Raw genomic sequence first — 22,628 nt, 5'->3', positions numbered from 1 at the left:
TTTCTCAGGGATGACACTGAGGAGGTGCCAGTGAAAGTCAGATGTTCTCAATGCTGGGATACTCAGGAAATTCATGCTTTGGGCATGGCTCTTGGTCAAAATGCATGGATTTCTCATTGCTCCATGTTTGCACTGCACTCACCAAACATGCCAGGATAAAGGAACCTCTCTAACAGTATTTTTTAGTATTAGAAATAGCCATTTCTTTATTCTCAGCTGTGATGCATAGTGGAGAACTCCAGCCACATGCACACCATTTTCAAAGCTTTTCCAAACAAAGAAATTTCAGCATTTTTAGCAAACAAAAAAATTAATCCTCATTGGTTCTAAATTACATAATTTCTTCAACTAAGTAATATTCTATCTTCTCTTTGGTATTGATGTCTCCCTTCTGGTGGTAATGAATTCACATCTTTCAGTCCATTTATCATAGCTTTTTAGATTTTATCTCAGACAATTTTGCCTACAGAATGAAGCAGTTGGATGGCAGTAGTTGTTTTCATTAAAAAATGTACTTAGGCCGATGAACATTTTAGTGATTTTTAACCTCCTGCAGAATGTGATACATTCTGTATTAAATTATAAGATCATCCAAGCAACACAAATTTTGTTATATCTGATTAACCTAGGATAAATTGCTTCCATTTCACAGCTGCAAAGAATTGCATCTAGAGCTGAGGACAAGAGCAAGAGTTTTCATGCCTATTGAGAGTCAAAATTCACCTTATGCAGATTAAATTCTTCTTGGAGCTGACTCCAAGATGTGCTTCCTTAGTACCAAATAAGTCCCGGCATCAGGCCGTGTCCAAAATTCTTATCTTTTTGTGAACCACTCTCACCTGGATTGTTAGCTGAACAATAGTTCAGTTGTACTCAGGCGCTTGATTTCAAGGGAAGCCTGTGCCTATAAATTCCAGCAACTGGGAAAGGGTGACTTGCTACTTGAACACTTGGCTGCATTAGAGGCCAGGTGAGGGTTGCTCTCTCAGGGCAGTTCTGTAGCCAGCTGCTTGCAGAGGGAGAACTGTGTCAAAGCAGCCCTTTCTAGTGATGTGACAGCAAACCTTTGCAAATACAGCTCTTGTTTAAAACAAAGGGCCTAGTTAATCAGCAGTAATGGAGAGAAGGCTGAAGTTTTTACAGAAAATATCTTTTTCCTTTTAGCCAAATGCCAGCAAGGCATCGCACAATGGAAGTGCGCAGAATGTCAACTTGTATAACCCAGCTGGAGGTATGATTGCCTTTCACATTTTGCTCAATGTCTGCAAGATTTTCAACTTGGTAATTCATTTTTGCAGCATATTCTTGGGACAGGGGATCTCTTGTGTTCAGAGATCTCAACTGGAGCTGGGATGCCCTCAGGTCAACCTTGCAGTCTCTTGTCACTGCACTTAGCCACTGGTTTGTTTTTGCCCTGTGAAAACCTGCTAGTCCTTCCTTGTTGGCATATTGGTTGATGGGATGCAACTTGGAACATTGAGGTCAAGGTTTAGACTACTCCTAAATTCACAGCCTTGGTAGCTAAGGTTTTGCTTTTGGAGTATCTAGGCACTGTCATTATCCTTTAAATTTAATTGGGAAAACCTATGCAACCTTGAGAATGTTGCATAGAGAATTTCATAAACTTTGCTTGATTTAATTTTTTCTCTCAGTCATTAAGAAGTGAGTGTTGCCACAACACTGTGTTGGGTTCTTTTCAAAGAAATTGAAAGGAAGATATTGATGTCATCTTCCCCACGGATTCCATCATTTCCCCTAAAGCACAATGCGCTTAGGTGATGTCATTTGTTATTAATCTGTTCTCAATGCTGTTTCCCCAAAGAGCCTGGCTTCAGGCAGACTCGAGGCGCACATTCCCCTTACAGGCACTCAGTGGTGCTGCCTGCAGCAGTGAGCTGAGCCAGGTACAGCCAGCTGCCCTGAGAAAAGCAGGCTCTCACCTGGCTGTGGCTGCAGTCACCTGCCTGCTGGGACTTCCCTGACACTGCAAGTTCAGCTCTTGCTCTGCCTTAGCCTGCTGCAGAGCATTTTAAACTAGTGCCATGGTGGCTTTTTGCAGAGACAAAACTAAACTTCACATTTCTCATTGGGGACATTCTGTTTCGCATGTGAATGCTGATTTGTGTGATTCTTGGTGGTGCTCTGCACAGATCCTAAGGGAATATTTAGCATTCGGTAACTGGGGTGTGAGGACTGGCAGTAGTGAGACAATTGTGGAACTTGGCACCGCTTTGGCTTTAGGCTGGCACAGAGAAACTTAGGTGAGACAGGTCTGGTTGCTGCTAGGGTACAGGGTGCCTTTGCAACATGCTCCATGCTGTACCAGTTAGGGACTGGGCTTTGTCACAGAATCAGAGAATCAGAATCAGACTTGGAAGGGATCCACAAGGATTTGCAAGTGCAGCTCTGTCCCCAAGAATCCCACCAGGTGCCTGTGGAACTTGTCCAAATGTTTTCCAAGCTCTAGTGGACTTGGGACCATGAGCAGTCTTGTGGGGAGCCTGTCCCAATGCCTGATCACCCTCTGGGTGAAGAAGTCTTACCTAATTTCCATCTTAATGCTTGCTTATGGCTTCAGGTAATTTTCTTTAGAAGTCATTCAGGGGTATGGTTTTAGGAGGTTTTTTGTTTAAATGCTGTGGGAAGTTTCTCTATCCACATTGGATTGAACTTCTCAGCACATTAGCAGTGTCTACACTCGACAACTGGCATGTTCACCGTGTTCCAAATAATTGAAGCATGTGATGTTTGTGCAATTAGGTTTGCAGACAAATATCAGAGAGGCATGGTCCAAGGAACAGGAAGTGGAGAAAGGCATTAAAAATTTGAGCTACATTGAAAGACTGAAGGAGCGTGTCAAGAAAGGTCAGTCTCTGTGTGTGTGACGGAAGAGACAGAGCTCCCGGATTTCTCACCAATATGCATCAAGTCTCCATCAGCCACTAAGCAGGAGTTCCTGGTTTCAAAACAGTGCTTGCTGCATCATATCCCCTCCCTTGACCTGCTGGCCACGCTTCACCTGATGCAGCCCAGGACACGGTTGCCTTTCTGGGCAGCCAGCACACGCTGCCAGCTCATGCCCAGCCTCCCATCCACCAGCACCCCCAAGTCCTCCCCACCTTCATCCCAGGCTCCTCATCCCATCCCAGTATCCATGCCCAGCTGGGATAGGGCATGTCCCAACCCCAAAGATGCGGCACTTTGCACTTGGCCTTGTTGAATCTGATGAGGTTCCCAGGGCCCTACTTGCCAAAGTTCTCCATGTCCCTCTGGATGTCATCCCAGGCCTCTGGTGTTGGCAAACTTGCCAAAGAAGCATTTAATCCCACTGTCCATATCATTCTTGACATAGCTTAGTGCTTGAGCTTACAAACTGGAGAAATCAAATGAAAACCACCATGCATAGAAAGAGTTTTTCATCAATACCTCACCTCCAGTACCACTCCCTCACATGGTATTTTTAATGTCTGTTTCTTCCTAGTGCTTTACTGTCTGGATTCGTAATGATCTATAAATTCTGAACAAATAGAGTTTCAACAGTCTCGGTACATCCTTTTGCATCAACTACCTTGCTTCCTCCTACTCCCCATTTGACAATTTGTTTTCTGTTTTTTTCTTTACTGAAGTGAAAATACCAGAGCTCAGGAGAGCCCCACACAGCTCTCCAGATCTTGTGCCCGAGAGGAAGAGAACGATGCCCATGAACCCTGCAAAATACATCCGGAGACTTTTCAGTGCTGTTTCTCAACGACCCATCAGAGACAGGGTGATTCATTTACTGGCTCTGAAGAATTACAAGAAGTCAGAGCTACTCGACTGCTTAGAGAGAGAGGGAGTTGTGGAAAAGGACAAGGAGTCCCTTGGAAAGATCCTTCAGGAGGTGAGATCCTGGAGCTGCTGCCAGCAATGCTAACTCTTAGCAGTCTTACTTCAGGGTTTCAATTAGAATCTAATGAGAAGTTTAGGAAATGCTCTTTGTTTGCATTTTTCCATCCATTTTACCTAGTTTCCACCCAACTGCAAGTCCATGTGACAAAAAGAAAGAAATCTTCAAAACTTTGGAGGCCTTGTTACTGTTTTTCTAGAATAGCTTACAATGTAAATTCTTTGTAAATTTGTTGCCTCTCATGCATTATTTTAATCCTCCCTCTTTTCCTTGCACTGGTAAACTGCTTCATGAAGTAACTTCGAAGGGTGAAACCCTCAACTGGGTGAAACACTTCGCTGAGGTCCTTAAAATATCCTGGGACAAGTTTCAGAGGAGAGAATTTTGGTAGCTGCATAGGGCAGTATTTCATTTGAAGGGACTTGGTGGCCTCTCAATGGTATTTGCTTCTACTGGGGTCTGTGGGGATTGCCTTCCAGGGAAGGGTGTTCCAGGCAAATCCTACATGATAAAGATGGTGGCCCAACTTTGAACACAGATTTTCATTCCTGTTGTGTGCATTGAGTCTTTGACTTCCTTGGCACCTATTATTTTTCATAATTTTCCAGTTGTCCTTTTAGTGCCACTGGTATTTCTTTATTACAGCCATTCATATGATTCACATGGACTGAAGGATGCAGTGGCTGTTTCCTTCCTTTTTCAATATTCCCCATCAATGTAGGCTGTTGCTGAATTATGCAAGCATTAACATATCAAGTAGCAATATTTCCTTTTGAGCTACGAAAAAGGTGATGATAAGATTTCAAAGCTCAGCTCCTTAGAGGGTAAGAGATGAAAAAAATGTCTCCTTTCTTTTTATTCCTGTTGATGTTTAAGGAGATTTTGAAGGAGTATTTTCTTGTTTGCAGTGTGAACTGCCTGGTGATACTGGTTTGCATTCTGAAAGGGCTGTGTGACCAGCACTACATCCTGAAAACTGTTACTCACATTTCTCTTAACTTCATAGGGAGGTGGTGTTGTTTTTTGCTATACATGAAAAACCAGTAGGGAGAACTTGCTGAGCTCTTCTATTCACAACCTTCCTTCTCTTCCAACACAGCCTTAGTTCTGCTTTTAAAAAGTGAATTCCTGATTCTGGGTACCTTTTCTACTTTTAAGCTGTTGAAATGTAGCTCTAGGTAGGTTATCTCCGATAAGTGTTCCATAGGAAGCTGTAGTTTCCTCTGAGCAGACACCTGAGAAAGAAAAGCAGTTCTCTTTGCAGAGACAAATGCCAACATCCTGTGGTGCTTCATGGGATGATGAAAACATGCCATGTTACAGGTCCAGGTTGTGTTCTGCCATGGCAATGTAGCTGGGTGAAACAAGAGGGCAGCAGGTGTCCTCCAGAGGGTGGAAAAATATGGACTTCCTCATGGAGATAATGTTCTTCAGGTCCTCCTCAAAAGAAAAGGAAAACAGAAAGGAAAAAACTGGTCTCTCCATGTATTTCAAATGGTGAAGACTGAGAGTTCTGGCATAGTGTACCTTGATTCTCAAAGCTGCGTTAAAGGTGAAAAAACCTGGATCCCTGGTGCAGGGAGAGGTTTTCATAGTGTCCATTTTCCCCATGCTTGCAGCAGTTTGGAATTTACTTACATCCAAATTTCTACAGCCCAAATGGACCACATCTCTTTAATATTGCTGCCTCTTACATGACAGCTGCTTTGTTCTTCACATCAAACAGAAGTCGTGGAAAACTGGTGCATTATTTTCTTTTCAGCTTTGCTTTAGCTTTGTACTACCAGTTTTACATCTGTAATCTGCCCTTTGGTGTAATGAATATTGATGTTTTAAATGTCTGCTCATAGGTAGCCAACCTGGATGCAAATGACAATTCTTTCAGTCTGAAGGAACATTTCTTCAAAGACCTTCAGGTTGATTGGCCTGGCTACAGTGAAAGAGATAGAAAGACATTGGAGGGGACCCTTTTTCAGTAAGTTCAGCCAGGAAAACAACAACCATTTCAAAAAAACCCACTGGGAAATGAAGGTCTGTTTTTGCTGTGAGGAAAGAACAATGACTGTTGATATTTTTGCCTTGTAACCTGAAATGCTGGACCACCCTTACAGAAAAACAGCTCCATCTCCAAATGCCACCAACACCAGCCAGTCACTGTCTCTGGGACCTTCTGAAAGAAATACTCCACTGAGAACTGCTCATGTATTTTGTGAATTTTTAAACATTCTCTACCATATATGATGTTTTATCCCACTTGCTCTTGGTGTCCAAGCTGTGATATGTAGCAGTTGTGTTGTCTGTACATCATATAAACCTGAAGTGTGTAACTTCTAACGGGATTCCTGTATGGTTTTCAAGACGGTTACAATGTCAAAGTCTGCAACAAGCTTGCACCCATGATTTGTTTGTCATGGTGCATAGGACTCTGCTAAGGACAAGATGTGGACATGGTTTTGGTACCTAGCTGTGTCTGTGCAGGGTTCTTGATGATATGGCAGCTCTAGTACCTAAATCATGCATGGTAATGCCAGTGCTACTGTTTGAAGAGAAACCTTAGGGAAGTCTAGCATAAGGACAAATTCCAGTACTGAGGCATTTGTAGGAAACTTGTTTTTCTGTCCTAAGCAGCATTTAGGCTCCCATTTTGATTCAGGCTATCCCATGTGAGAGGAGGGGACTCGGAATCATTAGGGAATACCTTGGACTTGTCAGGCTTAACATCCAGAGATGGCCAATACAATGGGCAAGGAAAAAGTTTTGAAAGAATCTTGGAAAACACTGCATGAAAGGCATATTTTCTATACCTTAAAGAATTCTCTTTAAACAGCCCTGGTTTTCCCTAGCTCTTTTCCCAGCCAGAGCAGGAAGTGCTGCAGGGCCCAGCATCCTCTTATGTCCTACCTCCATGCCTACAGAACTTGTGTCAGCAGGCTGGCACAGAGCTGTGTCTGGCAGTCCTGCTCTGAGCTGCTGATGGTGGGAGCAGTGTGTGCTTGGTAGGGAAGAGGCTGTGATCCAGGCTTTCCTCTGGAGAACAGCAGGAATGAGACCTGCAGCCAGGCTGGGGCTTCTCTCTGTTGTTATCATCTCTGCACTGGACACGCTGCGATCAGCCCCGCACCGGCGGCTTCTTGGGGCCGCTTTAGTGAATCGTGTGGCTGTGTGACAGCAAGAGTTGAGTGTGTTCCTGGTGTGTCTAAGCAGAAATAGGGAGCAAGATAAAACCAACCTGAGCTCCTCATTTTGGGGAAGCCTTTGATAGAGGTGCTGAAGGGAATGTCTTTCTCCCAAAGCCATTTAGCTACAGAGTTGGAGGAGAACTTGCTGAATACTCAGGTGAGAAAGTAGGAATGAAATAGAGAACATACTGAGCTGCAGCACCTCCTTGTATTACAGGCCATTTTAGGTAAGAAAAGTGCGTGTTCAACCATTGCCAGGTCAGAAATGCTGCTTTTTCAGAGCAAAACTAATTGGCATCATCTTTGCAGAAACGACCTCTGGCTTCTGCCTTTATCAATCCTGTCATGACCAAGAAGCAGAGGACTGACCAAGAGCCCAGTGGTATCCAGCCAGCAACTGGTGGCCGCTCTCCTTCTTCCTTGGACCTGCCTTCCACATCCTGCTCAACTCTGAACCTGTCTCCAAGTGTCAGCTCCATTTCCACATCCACCTGTCAGCTACAAGAGAAAGATAAAATTCGGATTCCATCTGGAGTCCCTGCTCTTGTCAGGGTGCAGGGGAAGACTCCCAGTTCCAAAGGTGAGAAAACAGAGTTAGACACGGGGAAAAAATCCCATCCTTTGGATTTCAATAAAATGCTTGCCATGAGCAATGCCAAAGAGATGAGCAGAGAGTGCAGGACACAAGCAGAAAAGGAGTCACACAGTCCAAGTGCAAAGGGTATTAAACTGATGGACCACTTTTAGATATGCTTCCATTTCATTTTTTACTGGATATCTGTATGGTTTTTTTAGTCATATCGAGCCTCCCATCCATCGGCACCTCCAAGTCCTCCCCACCTTCATCCCCAATCCTGTCTTGGTGTCAGGGAATGTCCCAAACCCAAAGATGCAGCCCTTTGCACTTGGCCTTGTTGAATCTGATGAGGTTCGAAAGACCCCACTTCTTGGTCCTTCCAGACAGCATCCCATGCCTCTGGTTTGGGCAAACTTGCTGAGGGTGCACCTAATCCATTCTAGAGGATGCACTTGCTGAGGGTGCACTTAATGTCATTCTAGACATAGCTGAATGCTTGAGCTTACCAACTGGGGAAATCATATAAAAGCAAAATGCATAAACATAGTTTTCCATAAAAACTTCCCATCCAGTATCACTCCTTTACCAGCTTTTAATGACTGTTTCTTTATGATGCTTTACTGTTTGGATTCTTGGAGATCTGTAAATGATGGGCAAATAGAGGCTCAAAAGTCTTGGTACATCCTTTTGAATCAACAACCTTGCCTTCTCCAAACCTCCAGTCTGAACTATTTGTTTCTGGTTTTCCCTCTCTTTAGGTGAAAAAGCAGAGGTCAGAGGAGCCCAACAAAGCAGTTCAGGTCCTGTGCCTGAGAAGAAGAGGATGATGTCTGTGAGACTTGCAGACATTGACTGGAGCGGTTGCGCTGCTGTTTACGGCCGACCCTACAGGGACAGGGTGATTCATTTACTTGCTCTGAGGGATTACAAGGAGCCAGAGTTACTTGCTCGGCTGCAGAGAGATGGAGTCAGGCAGAAGGACAAGGATTCCCTTGGAAAAATCCTTCAGGAGGTGAGATCGTGGAGCTTGTGCCAGCACTTCTTCCACCATGCTATTCTGCTGCTCATAATTTTACTAATTCCTCACATGTTTAAATTAGAGACTTTTCCAATACTCCTTCAAGTTAAGTTCTGCTGGGATGTCTTTCTCATAGGCTTTCTTAAAATGCACACCCATTGAAAGATGCAGTAGATTCTTCCTTCCTTTCTAAATATTCCCCATCCACATAGGCTTTTGCTGAATAATGCAAGCATTAATAGATCAAATAGTAATATTTCCTCTTTAGGTAGGAAAAAGCATTTTGGAACCTAGTCAAAGACTCAAATTCAACATGGATACACTTTCAATTGATCCTACGGTGACTTTAGGGAACTGTTTCCCTGAACCTGTGAGGTCTGTTGCTGTGTTTGCCCAGGGCAGTGGCAGGGATTTTTCACCCTGAAGACATTCACAATATAATGAGAGCCACATTTTGCCATCCCAATTGAAGTAGCCCATTTAGGTTTCTGTAGTTTGCATATACAGGTGTAATGAACATTTGTTTTCCAAAATGTCTGCCTGTAGGTTGCTGACCTGAATGCAAAGGATAATTCCTTCAGTCTGAAGGAACATTTATTTCAAACCCTTCAGACTGATTGGCCTGGCTACAGCAAAACCGAGAGAGCGAATTTGAAGTTAATACTTTCTAGGTAAGTTCAGTCTTTTGGGGAAGGAAAAGAGCCTTTTCAGAAGAAAGCCCTGGGAAATGAAGCCTAGGTTCTTAGAATATGCTGAGGCAGCAGGGACCTGCCAGGATCCTGGCCCTGCACAGGACACCACAAGAATCACACCAGGTGCCCAAGAGTGCTGTCCAAACACTTCCTGAAGCCTTGCTGCAGGGACCAATGGCCTGGGGAGCCTGTTGCAGTGCTCAAGCACCCTCTGAGGCATGAATGTTTTCCTGATATCCTGCCTAAAGCTCCCTCAACTCAGCTTCATGCTGTTTCCTTGAGTCCTGGCACTGAAGGTCTGCAAGCAAAGGACTATGACAGTTGATATTTAGGCCTTGTAACTTCAAATATTGGACCATCCTCACAGAAAAACAGCTCCATCTCAGAACCCCACCAGCAGCAGCCAAGCAACATCTCCTGGGCCTTCTGAGAGAGATGCTCCAGCAAGACCTGCTCAGGTATTTTGTGCATTTTTAACATTCTGTACTCTGTATTAAGTTCCAGCAGACTTGCTGGTGGTATAAAATGCTGGTGATGTGAATGTGCAGGACCAGGCCTAAGCATGGTTTGCCTCAGACATTCCAAGTGCTGTGACAGGAAGGCTGTGATGAGAAGAGAGGATCCTGCAGGGGTGGAGCAGCACTGTCCTGAGCCAAAGTTCTGCTCTGCCTGAAGACTTGAGCTCAGTCCCCACCCTCAACTCATTCCCTGGAGGAGGCCTCAAAGGGCTGGCTCTGCAGGAAAAATCTCCTGTAAATAAGAGGCCGCACCAGGGTGGGGCAGATGGAGCCCTCTTGCTCTCTTGTCCCTCTGTCTGTCTGTCACTCTCATTGCTGACTCCAGCTCTGCACTATCCACCTGGCTGCACCAACACAGGAGCTACAAAATGGTGATATTTCCTCAGTCCCTCCTCTGCCTCTATTTCTCTCCTCCCTCACTCTGCCTGGGCACACACGGCTGTCCTGTTCTGCTCCATCCTCAGTTTGGAAGTTTGCTGTGGGTGTGGGGAGCTTGTGGCTCTGTGTTGTGCCTTGTGAGTCAGCAGCTGTGAGAAGGTCCTTGGGAGGAGCTGAGAGATGATTGAAGGGCACTGAGCAACAGTGAGGGTTTGCTAGTAACCACTTGTGACACTCTTGTACGAATTCAAGGGCTTGTTAGCCAAGAGCTTTTGAGGCTGCACAGCAGGTAGCCTGCTGGATTGAAGACAGCTGCTCCTAAAAGCACAAGAGTTTCTTGACATGTTGCTGCTGTCTTTGTTCATCCTGATGAGAATTCACAACCAAGCATCACCCCCTGTACTCCTGGATTCTAAGAGCGAAGCACTAATCTGGTTTTTAACACATAAAACTCTAAAACAGCCAGGGGCCTCTTCAGTAAATCATGTGGATGTTTGACAGCAAAAGCTGAGTCTTTTCCTGGTGTGTGCAAGCAGAAATTGGGACCTAGATAAAACTTACTGGACCTCCCCTTTGGGGAGGCTTTGCTGGAGCTGCTGAAGGGAGTGTCTACTTCCCAAAGCCTTTTAGCAGTCGACTTGGAGAAGGACTTGCTAAGTCCTAAGATGAGAAGCCCGGAATGCAATAGAGCAGGTATTTACCTGGAGGTCCTCCATGTTTGACAGCTATTTTTTTTTAAAAAACATGTGTTTTCAACCTTTGCCAGTTCACAAATCCTGCTTTTGTAGAATGGGAGCAAAACCTGATCTGGGTCAGAGATTAATGAACTGTTTTGTTATTGTTGTAGAGACGGCCTTGGGCTTCTGGCTTGAGCAGTCCTGCAATGAGCAAGAAGCGGAGGATTGAGCAGTAGCTCAGTTACCTCCAGCCAGCACCTGGTGGCCACTCTTCTTCCTGGGCGCTGGCTGTGACATCCCATTCTACTTCTAGCTGTCTCCAAATGTCGGCTCCATTTCCCCTGCAACCTTTAGGCTCAAGAAAGACACAAATTTCTGAGTTCTGCAATGACAGCACTCGTGTGTTGAAGACTACAATGTCAAAAAAGATGTGTAGAGAATTCAGGAGGCTGAAGCAGTAGTGTCCCTTGGATCTCAATGAAGGTACCAATGTGCAGCTTTTCCTAACTCCAGTGTGGATAACGATGGAGTAAAGATTTGATGATGAAGAGAAGCCTCTGCATGAATTAAGGTGCAAGAAAGACCATATTCCAGAGTCAATAGTACAGACATTATTAATAGTAAATGTCAACTAAGGAGGTAGAAAGCTAAAGGAGGAGATGGGCCAGGTGGGGAGAAGTGCTGAGATGAACACCGAGGTGGGCCCTCCCTTCCTGCAGTGCAGCTGCACAGGCTCAGCTGCAGCAGTGCTGCTGCATCCCCTCATCGTATTTGCAGTGCAGGAGGGGAGGGAGAAATGTGTGTGGGTGTGTGCGGTATAAAACACTGGGAATTGCTCCCAGCTTGTCTCAGAGCAGTGATGTTGGCAAGGGCAGGCAGGCTCCTGCAGCTCTGGGGCTCTGGGGCAGCTGTGGCCTTTGGAGCAGGCAGGGCCCTGGGCCCCGCTGGGTACAGCCAGGGATGCTCTGGGGAAGGCTGAGGGCAAGCCTGGCCCTGCAGGGCAGCAGTGCAGTGAGGCCTGTGCTCGGGCTCTTGCTAGCAAATGTCACTGGGCAGAGGCCAGTGGACGAAGCTACTGCTTCTTGGGAACCTCTCAAATTGTTGAAAGGCATCTGGAGTTTTATTTTCAAACTTATCCTGCACACCAGTCAGGTGAATCTGGCCTGGGATGCATCCCTGGCATATGTTGTTGTCTGTCCTTGTACTGAATTTTAACTTGTTAAAGATTTATGCCTTGTAAATGTTTACCTCAGGATGGTTTGAAGTGTTTATTCCCATGTGGAATGAGTTTTTGTCATTGCAAAGAGAACCAGATCTTCAGGCCCAGAGGAGCAGAAGCTTTGGTGTGACAGTGTTGGGATGTGGCATCTATTATTCTCATTGCCACCTCATCTTGGGTTTGTATCATGAGCTTGATAAACCTCACACCTGTTGATTTGAGGGAGAAGGGATTGAAGAAGGTTTGACTCCCTTCAGTGGCTTTAAGCATTAATGAGTTTTGCCCTCTTTAGGAGCTGCTGTGCTTTGGGTGGTTGTTGTTGTTGTTGTGTTTTCAGACTTGTCTAGAGTTTGTTTTTAGGTCTGTAATACACAACAGCCTCAGTTTGCAAATTTCCCAGAAGGATGGTAGCTCACAAAGAAAAATACATCCAAAGTCAAACTGAGAGTAATTTTATTTTTTTACATGAATAAAACCAGACTGGCCTGGCTTGGTAACCTCTGAGTCTGCCTCAAGGCTAATTTAAAGAAAAGGTCATGAAATTCTAAACTCTGCAGAAATGTTGACATGCCCTAATTTTCTTTTGATTTCTCCTTCCTAGAGTAGCCCTAGCTACTCTGAGATGAAGAGCAGATGCCAGTACCTCCACAAAAAGCTGTCCCACATTCAGCAATGAGTATCTGAATTTGGCAAGCAGCAAGTGGAGTCCTGGCACCAGTTGTCTGCTTCAGCAAGGAAACATCTATGAACTCGGGCTATTTTATTTTAAAAGAAGGTTAAGGTTTTAGGATTCTTCAAGTTAGGATTGAGTAGATGATTATTTCTTAAAAGCATAGGATTAGTTAGCCTAAGATTACAGAATTTAGTATTGAACATTAGCAATAAAGAAGTTGCATTCTTGTTAACTCCTTCTCTTATTGCCACTTCTCTCCAAAGAAGTTTTTTTTCCCATCCCGATTGGGGGATGGGCCAATTAAATCTGCTTTCTAAAAAAACCACTGCAAAAGTTGTCTCCCAAGTTTACCCTAAACCAGCCATTTTTGGCACCCCATGTGAGGCCCAAGAAAGAAGAAAAACCTGTAATGATTGCATTTTGGTTGTGCTTACTCTGTAGTGGTGCAAAGCAGTCAGTAACCATGTTACTTGAAGTGGTAATGTCTGTCGGGGTGGGGGCCTTCATGTGTTTCTAGTCCCAAGGCCGTTTTGAAGCTGTAATAGCTTTCTAGTCACTAGGATTATTTTCTTATCTAAAAACAGCTCCACTATTGTTCTAATACATAGCTTTTACAGTAGAGGGGCATGGGTTTGAATAGCTATTGTGCTAGGCACAGTAATAATAATTTATAGGGATTTTACAAAAGTACTGAAGTCTGTTCAAGATATATTTGGTTTATAGTTTCTCCATCCTACCCTATGTCCCAGTTCCAGTAGCATGTTTTTGGGATTTATTAGAAATTACACCAGTTTATTAGAGGAAAAACATGGGCTGAAGCTTTCCAGCCTTTCCTTTCCTTCTTCTCCTTAGGATCTGTGCTGTCCCTTTTTGAAAATGTTTGGCTTCCCTTGAATGTTAAAGAGACCACTTTCCTCATATTTAATCTAGTAAACTTCCTCTATATAGTCTACAGCTTCTCGAGACTGAGGGCTAAGATGTCCAGAGGAGCTGATGAGTCCCCTAACCCAGAAGCAGACCCAAGCAGGGAGAATTCTGAGTAGTGTAGAAAGAAAGAGAGAATTAGTCAAACCCTGAAAGAATTTTCTGATCCCCCAGCCTAGGAAATTTCATATGAACAAATTCAGAACCCAGATGAGGTGGGGAAATATCTAGGAAGAACTACCATGATGACTTTAAGGAGAAAAAGCTCATTGCAATAAGCTAGGCCCTAGCCTTTGCTTATCACAGACTGCTAAATACTGTAGAACAGCAGACAGAAGCAGGGGGCAGGGAGATAAATCAGCAGCTACCCCAGTAACTCAAGCTGCAGTCAACAGCCCAGCTACTCAGGTTATAGCTAAACCAAACAGTGAACCTAAGTCTGCAGATAAACAACAATAACCCTTAACCCAATCAATACAAGACCAAATGTGAAAAACATACTCTACAGCTGGGAGCCAAAATCTGGCCTAAAACCTTTAACAAAAACTACCACTAATTGAATCTGCTTTCTACAAAAACCCTTTAAAAGTTCTCTTCCAAATTTACCCTAAATCAAGACAACTTGTCTTGATCTACTGTTTTCTGCCTGTTTTCCCCTGACATTTCTTCACCCATCGGTTCCTCTCAGTGGCTGTTTCTCTTCAGTAGTTGATGGACTTCTCTTCTTTTTTCCTGCAATCCCCTAATCAAAATTATGGGTGCCAAAGCAGTGGCCCAAGAAGCCCCTGCCTGTGCATATGCTGAACAGAAAGTCTGTGCTCAACTTGAATATTCTCATTAAACCCCTTACAGACTTCCTGCTGCAGTTTGTGGGTTTTTTTCCCTTCCTATGTAGTCTTCATAGTGCTCTAAATAAATAGGTACCCTGAGGGAGTGCACATTGCAGGTGAGCACCCACTCCACAGCCTGTTTCAAGTAGATCTCATGGATCTTGTCTCCATCTTCATCACTTCACAGTCACTATGACTCCTGCGTGGAAGAGACAGGCTGCCATGATGCTTTCTGCTTTTGGTCCTTTTTTGGCAAATAAAATATTTTATTTTAGAGCATTCAAACCCTGGAGTTTCTTCCTGCTTTCACCTATTTGAATTGCCTTGACATCAAAGCACTGCCCCCGGACATGACAGCCTGGCTGGTGCATGTTTGTGCTCACAGCCCAAAGGTGCCACGTTGTGTCCGTGTCCCGGCTGTCTGTCCATGTCCATTGAGGCAGACGGTGGAACGGGGGGACTCTGCCAGCTCTGTGCTGCTCGGGGGCCGGAGCAGCACAATGTTCTGTGTTGGAAGGCCTCCACCGAGCCCAGAGGCTGCCTCAGCCCCAGCCGCCATCCTGTGCATGGTGGCAGCGCTGAGGGCTGTGGCAGGGACACTCTTCCCCAGAACTGTTTCCCAACTTTTCCTGTCCCAGCAGGGGACTTGGAAATGTTTCTTCTGTCCTGACTTACCCTGTTTCCACCTTGTCAATACACAACTTGCTGTCTTACTCACTTTATGCTTAGAAGGTTCTAAGAAGAAGATGAGAAACATACTGTGATTATGACACCCAAAAAGAAGGCCAGAAAACAGTACTCCATAGTGTAGGGCCTATAGAGTGGCTATTTGGTTTATTTGAGAGCAGAGTGAGGGCAATAGCTTCACCACAAACTCACTTGTCCATTCATTGCACAGTACAGGCTTTTAAACTTTTTAACTTAATGTACACATTATACTTTCCTAACCTTCATATTGCAACATCTATTCTAATTACATCCTTATATAAACCCTTGTAGCACATGTGCAGTTTCTGCACGAGGTGATCATCTGTGGATGACAGCCTGGCCAGAGAGGGAGACACGACATTCGTTTTTCACAGCGGCTTGTGAGACCTTTTAGGGAGTTGCAGAAATGATGATAACTTGTTAGTTTAAACAACCAGCAGGTGGTGATTTTCTATTCTGATTTTTTGTTCTTCTTAAGGACTGTTTGTGAGAAAGATGTTTTTGTTAATTAGCCAATCAAGTAGAATGTGTCAAACCTGTCTATAAAAGAGAGAGCTTCTGTATTAAACCTTCTGCAATTCAGTCTCCTGGTGAGCTTGTGTCACTCTGGGCTTAATGATGGCAGTTGTCAGCCTCCTGCTGGTCATTTTGGATGAAGGCTCAGAAGGCTTCCTCAGGCTTCAACTTTTTTACCTCTGTTTCTGCACATGCTCTAAAAAACTGTCTGCTCAAATAGCCAGTGGTTAAACAGCCTTTTGCAGTTAGCTTGTTCTGCTAAATTTGCTGATTTCTAGAAAGTGCTTCATTCCCATCCCCGGGTAAAAAGTAACTACTTCTTTCTGCACAGCTTTTAGCATAGCTCAAGTATTACTCGTTTCCTTGGCACCTAAAAGAAGGAAGGGAGGTAGGGGCAAACCAATGAGAGTGATGGGTCATTATCTTGTTAGCCAGGTATCAATTATTAGATTAAGTAAGGGGTATTCTTGTCCATAAAGTACGTGTGGGGATACCATAGCGACAGAGCCAACGTGTGGATTTGGAGCGTTGGGGCTGGTGCCAAAGTCCTGCTCTTGAGAGGGGTGCAGGGACATAGGCAATGTCAGAGGACAATGAGAGACAGGGGACATGAGGCCATAATGGGCCAAGCATGATCCTGCACAGGATGGCAGCAAAGACACTTCCTCAGCGTGACCTTGGCAATCCAGGGCACCCCAGAAAGGGCCGAGGAGTCCTGTGTGTAACCAGGAGGGATGACTGCCATCACTGTGGGTCCCAGCCTTCCCCAGTCCCTTGCTGGCCATTCAGTTCACACTGGGAACCAATTGTGCAGGGACCTCCTTTGAGTTTAGAAGGGATACCAGACCAGGCATGATCTCCACAGATGAGAAAGTACCCAGTGGGTAGCTGCAGTGGAGAATTGGAAGAAACTGAAACATGTGCTGAAGTGTAATTACACCAATAGGAAGAATTTCTCTATATTGGGAGACTGGAATTTACTGATACTGGATACTTGTTAGGATTTTGTTGCTGCATACTAGTCCAATTAAAAACAATGCATGCATCAGCTTGAATTGATCCCAAAAGTTTTAACTCTTGTGGTTCAAGAGGAGCAGGGGGAAGGTGAGGAACCCAAGAATCCCAATTATCCACATTATTTTGGGGATTTGTCACCTTGCAAGATGGTATGTTCTGAGGGCAAGGCCAATTGTCAACAGGTATCCCTACCAGAGAGGTAGAGAATGGATTTCCAGGGGAGGCTAGAGACAGACAAATAGCACTCTGATTTGTCAGCTTAGCTAAAGTAACCCATGTGTTTGTTCTTGGTTGTGCAGGAGCCCAAGCATTAACTTGCAACAAGATTGACAGTATCAATATCAAAAGTATCGTTTTGTTCCCTAGAACATTATTTATTTCCTGTAGAATAGGCTCAAGCCGAAGTCGTCCTCTGTGGAGTCTTCGGTCTTCGGCAGAGGTGTCGGCAGCCGTGTTGAAACAGGACGTGTCCACTTACTGGGAACCCACAAGGGACCTGTAGGTGTAGACACACACATATGACCTCTACCCATATAATTTACAGGTGCTGGTCCTGACCATATCCCTGTAGCAGGATGCCTATACATTGCAGTCATTGGCTTATCAACATCTTTCTGTTTTGCAAGTATCCCATGTGCATAGGCAGGTGACATATCGTGAACACCAAATATACAAAGATGATTTAAAGTAAACAATGCTTTTCCCAATCTTTCCTGAGGATCAGTAATTATCTTAAAATTTGCAAGATACTGTTTTGGAGATTGATTTGCCCTTTCTACTATAGCTTGTCCTGTGGGAGAGTGTGGTATTCCTGTCATATGCTTAACACCCCACAGCTGCATAAAGCGATTAACTTTCTTCCCTACATATGCAGGACCATTATCTGTTTTAATAACTCTAGGTGCCCCTAAGGTAGCAAAGCACAGTGTTAAATGTCGAATAACATGAACTGCTTTCTCTCCAGCTTGTGGGGAGGCCCAAATGAAGTGACTGTAGGTGTCAATGTCTACATGGATATTATGTAAATGCCCAATTCATTCACATTAGTCAAATCCATTTATTGCAACTCATTGGGGCCTAGACCTCGGGGATTTACCCCCAGGCTAAGGCCTGGTCAATTGTGATGACTGCAGTCTGGACATTCTCTGATAATTCCTCGGGCTTCCTCCATGGTAATATCAAAGCAACATCATAGCCCTTCTGCATTCTGATGAAATGAGGCATGGGCATTGTGTGCTTTTGTAAAATTGTCCATGGGTACAGTCACTGATACCATCTGATCAGCACAAGCATTGCCCTCCCCTAATCCTTCCATCCACTTATGACTCCTGATGTGAAAAATAGCATAGGGAGCGGATCTCTGTCTAATAGCTGATTGCAATTGTGCAAAAACTGTATTCAGGCGTTGATTCTGTACTTCTCGCAGCAATGCATCTTGAATATGCTGTGCTACTCCAACTGCATACAAGGAATCAGACACAACATTTATAGGATCATGCATCCATCAACAAAATGCACAAAAATAGCTAAAAGTTCTAAATTCTGCAAAGTGCCTGATTTCTGTCCCTCTAACATGATATGATTCCATTGTCCTTGCTCATTCCAGGTGAGAGCAGCTTTTCGAGACTTGGGGCCCGCATCTGTGCATACAGGGATAGCATCCATCAGTGGTGTTTCACTATATTTTGGTTGTGACAGCCAAGTCTGTGATGACATCCAGTGTAAAATAAATGAAGATAGTGGAGACAATTGCATTTCTGCACCAGATTCTAAAATGGTAGCTTGTAACTCAGGAGAGTGTTGCAAAAACCAGTCCAGATCCTTCTGTTTTACTGGAAAAAATATTCTTTGTGGCTCTTCTCCAGTGACCTGTAACACATGCTTCTGACTTTTTCAAATTAACAGTGCAAGTATATCTCTACGTGGCTGGATGAAATTACAAGGTTGTATAGGTCCAAACACCCATTCTAATACCTTTATATCCTCCTTCTTTCCCCCTCTGTCTTTTAACTGCTGAATGAGAGCACCTAACAGGTGTTTTGGCTGAGACAGAATAGTAATGTCTATGGATAAGTCAGGATCTCTGTGATCCACAGCTCTCTGTACTACAGCAGTAGCAATATCCAGTACAATTGTGCATTGTTTGTCAGCTAAGTGAATTGGTGTAGCAGGATTTGTGCCTTTCAGCAGTGGTCGCAGTTCATCAAGATCAGCATTAGAAATACCAACAACAGGACAAAGCCATTCTATATCTCCTATAAATCGTTGCATGTCATGTAAGGTTTTTAACTACAGCTGCAAATCAACTTTCTGTGGCCAAATATGCATGTCAGAAATCACCCAGCCTAAATATTTCCAGGGAGCAGAGCGCTGTACTTTCTCCGGAGCAACACACAAGTTTTTACTCAGTAACTGCACAAGAATGAAAGCCTCCTGCTGAGCAGCGAACGAGCTTTCTTGTGCCAACAGAATATCATCCATGTAGTGATATATCACCATGTCAGGAAAAGCAGCTCCAACAGGTAACAGAGCAGCATCCACAAAATGTTGACACAGCACAGGACTGTTGCTCATTCCCTGGGGAAGGGTCGTCCACTGATATCTGCTCACTGGTGCCTCACGATTTAAAGAGGGTAAGGTAAATGCAAATCTTTTGGTATCCTTTGGATGAATGCCAATTGGAAAGAAACAGTCTTTTAAATCAATTATAAGGAGATTCCAATCCTCAGGCAGCATAGCTGGATTTGGGAGACCTGGCTGTAAGGCCCCTATTGCTTCCATCTGGGCATTGACTGCACGTAAATCATGCAGCAGACAAAATTTTCCTGATTTTTTCTTAATAACAAATATTGGAGTATTCCAGAGACTAGTAGAAGGTTTAAGTGACCTTGCTGGAACTGTTCAGTAACAAGGCAATGAGCTTGTTGTAGGCTTTCCCTCTTTAATGGCCACTGCTTGATCCACACTGGATCATCAGATTTCCAGGTTAGGGGGATCGGGAAAGCCCAAGTAGTGACTGCTACTAAAAACGATCTTTTGTCACAAGGAGAGCACCTAATTGCATGAGAATGTCATGGCCAATTAATGCTTGAACATTGTGTGGTAATGACATAAGAGTAACAAATTGTACACAAGTGGGACCATCCAGTGATAAACAAATTTTGTCTTGCTCTTACAAACTGAAGCTGAACCTTCTACTCCCTCTACACCAGAGAGCATTTGGAGCAGAGGCCAGCTGGCAGGCCAACAGTCCTTGCTGGCAATGGTGATGTCAGCTCCAGTATCCAGGAGTGCAGATAGCTGCAGTCTCTGTTGGCCATTTTCCAAAAGAACAGGAGCTTTTGGCTGTTCCTCCATCAGCAAACATAGTCAAGCAATACCTCCTGTAGATCCAAAACCCTATGGTCCCCTCTGCTGTTGCATAACGGAAGAGGCAGCTTCTGTCAGCTGCAGCGTAGGTACAAGCTGAGCAATTTTGCTGCCATCAGGAATAATCAGAGGTAGATAAAATGTCACAGCAACAATAAGGATTTCACCTGTAAAATCAGCATCAATTACTCCAGGTAATATGAAAAGTCCTTTTAAACCTGCTGAAGAATGACCCGAAAGAAGTGCACCACAAGGTTTTCTTTATGCATCGCTGGTCCTTGGATCCCGGTAGGGATCTTTACAGGCTTTCTATCAATTAACGTAATGTCTATTGTGGTTGCCAGGTCCAGGCTGAGGCTTCCACTTGTGGCTGGCCAGAGGCAGCTGGCTGGCTGTAGTTGTTTGGGGCCTGCCACACAGGAGCCACTGCTGGGGTCTTCGTGCCACAGCTCTTCACGCTCCTCACCGTGTTTCCCGATTCTCTGCAGGCTTCAGTGGAGTGGGAGTTCATGGAACATTTGTTACACCACACTGTCCCTTCTCTGCAGTTACGATGAAAATGTCCTATTTTCCCACACCTGAAGCACTTTGGACAAGGTTGTTGTTGCTTAGAATTATTTATGGGTTGCAATGGAGTCAGAGCAGCAAAGGCTTGCGTTTGGCCTTGCACCAAATCTTTCCCTACATCCCTGAGTGCCTCAACTAACATTGCCTGTCGACCTGCAGGAACTCTCAACATTCTCTCTAGCATTTCCTCTACTGATGCATCAATGCTCATTGTATTAAGAACACTTCTGGTAGAAGCATTGCAATTTTCTAGAATACACTGTCGTAATAGACTTCCTTTCATAAAGTCTTGTACACAGGCTTGGTTAATAGCTTCAGTTACCCTATCAACAAAGGGGGCAAAAGATTCCTCTCTGCCTTGCTTTATGGACATATAGGATGGAGACACTGGTGTTGTTCTAACCTTGGAAATTGCTTCTTTAGCTAATTGCATAGCAGCTTTTAATTTCTCAGCCCCTACTTGTGCCTGCATCTCAATCGTGGCAAACTGTCCTGTACCCATCAACTGTTCAACTGTCACCCCTTTTAAAGGATCATTTGGCTGTCGTAGAATTCCAGCAAAACGATCACTCAATTGAAGCCAGTGAGATTGCCACAGCATCAACTGAGACTGTGTCATAATCATTCTCATGATACCCTTAATGTCTTCTGGAAGAAGCAAACCTGAGCCCCATACGTAACCAAGCATTTGCTTTGCAGGCTCCCCGTGTAACCCACATTCATTAACTGTTGCTCTTAATTATGAAAGCAATTTCCAATCTACAGGATGATAATTAGTTGTCATCCCTCCTGCTGGATTTGGTGTACAGACAACAGGGAAAGCCTGAAAATCTGTGTCAGTAATAGCAGAATACATGTCATTATCCTTATTACTTATTGCTTCTTTTTAGATACTTAACCAATCTATTCCGTGTATTATTGGTCATTCTTTAGAAGTTTCTTGTTTAGAAAGAGCACCAGTAGGTATCATTAGTGTGGGAACTCAAAATGTCTCTCAGTCATTTTTAGAGGTTCCAGGCCTTGGTCAGAAGCATTCTAGACCCTGGCAGGCAGCTGAAAAACAACTGTGATTTTGAGTTTGAGCCATGGAATGAATTGCCAACTTTGGAGGTGGAACAAGCAGTCACAAAAGGTTAGATAGTATAGTAAAAGTAGTTACAAAGTAGAGGGGAAATTTTTTTAGTATTGTACAGGGGGGTTTTAGCACATGTACAGGGGGGTTCTCACTTTTTACATGGGGGTCAAAAGTTCTAAGATGGAGGAAAGTGGGCTGATCCTGTTCTTCCTCCTCCTTTTTCCTTACCTCCATGTTCTTGGTGATGTTGGCACTCACAGATTGGTTTAGAGTAGAAAAACACTTGGCAACGTAGGTAGTAGGTACTGGGGAATAATTGTAAACATGTTATACGTAATATATCATATAAAAGATAGCAGCAGTCCTGGGCGGGGGGAGAGACGAAGAAGACAGCAGATAGAGAGGATGTCAGCGTGTGTGTGTGCCTCTACCCAGGACGCTGATCAAATAGCCGAAGCCCAAGAACATAATCTGTTAGATAACTAGCAATAAACTGCCTTGAGACCAAACAGCTAAAGCCTGCGGAGTTTTTCTATGGAAGCATGGGTTGGAGGAGGAATTTCACCACCATATGAGACCCCAGAGCAAGGCTGGGGTTCTCACACATTAGAGCTCCTTTATGGTGGTTCTGAGCAATTTCATCCTGCAGCTGCTCTGCCTTGCTGTCTGGGAGTCTCTCATTCCCTGTTGCAAATTGTTCACTCCCGGGGAGGGGATCTGTGGGCAATTGAGCAGAACTAGAGGCAGGATTAATAGCAGGAAGACCAGTAGGTTTTTTCTCATTTGGTCTGCTCCTTATCTCAAT

The 22,628-nt window shown here is 44.3% G+C and overlaps 1 protein-coding gene across 1 annotated transcript in view; it reads left to right on the top strand.

The window, feature by feature from the left end:
- The window catches only part of LOC144247823 (serine/threonine-protein kinase pim-1-like), a 56,947-nt gene that overhangs the window by 26,000 nt on the left and 8,319 nt on the right, over positions 1-22,628 (top strand). The gene's annotated exons all lie outside the window — the stretch shown is intronic.

The sequence above is a fragment of the Lonchura striata genome, chromosome 32 (assembly GCF_050655825.1).
Source record: "Lonchura striata isolate lonStrDom1 chromosome 32, ASM5065582v1, whole genome shotgun sequence".
Lineage (NCBI taxonomy): Eukaryota > Metazoa > Chordata > Aves > Passeriformes > Estrildidae > Lonchura > Lonchura striata.
This window is presented reverse-complemented; position numbering and strand designations above follow the sequence as displayed.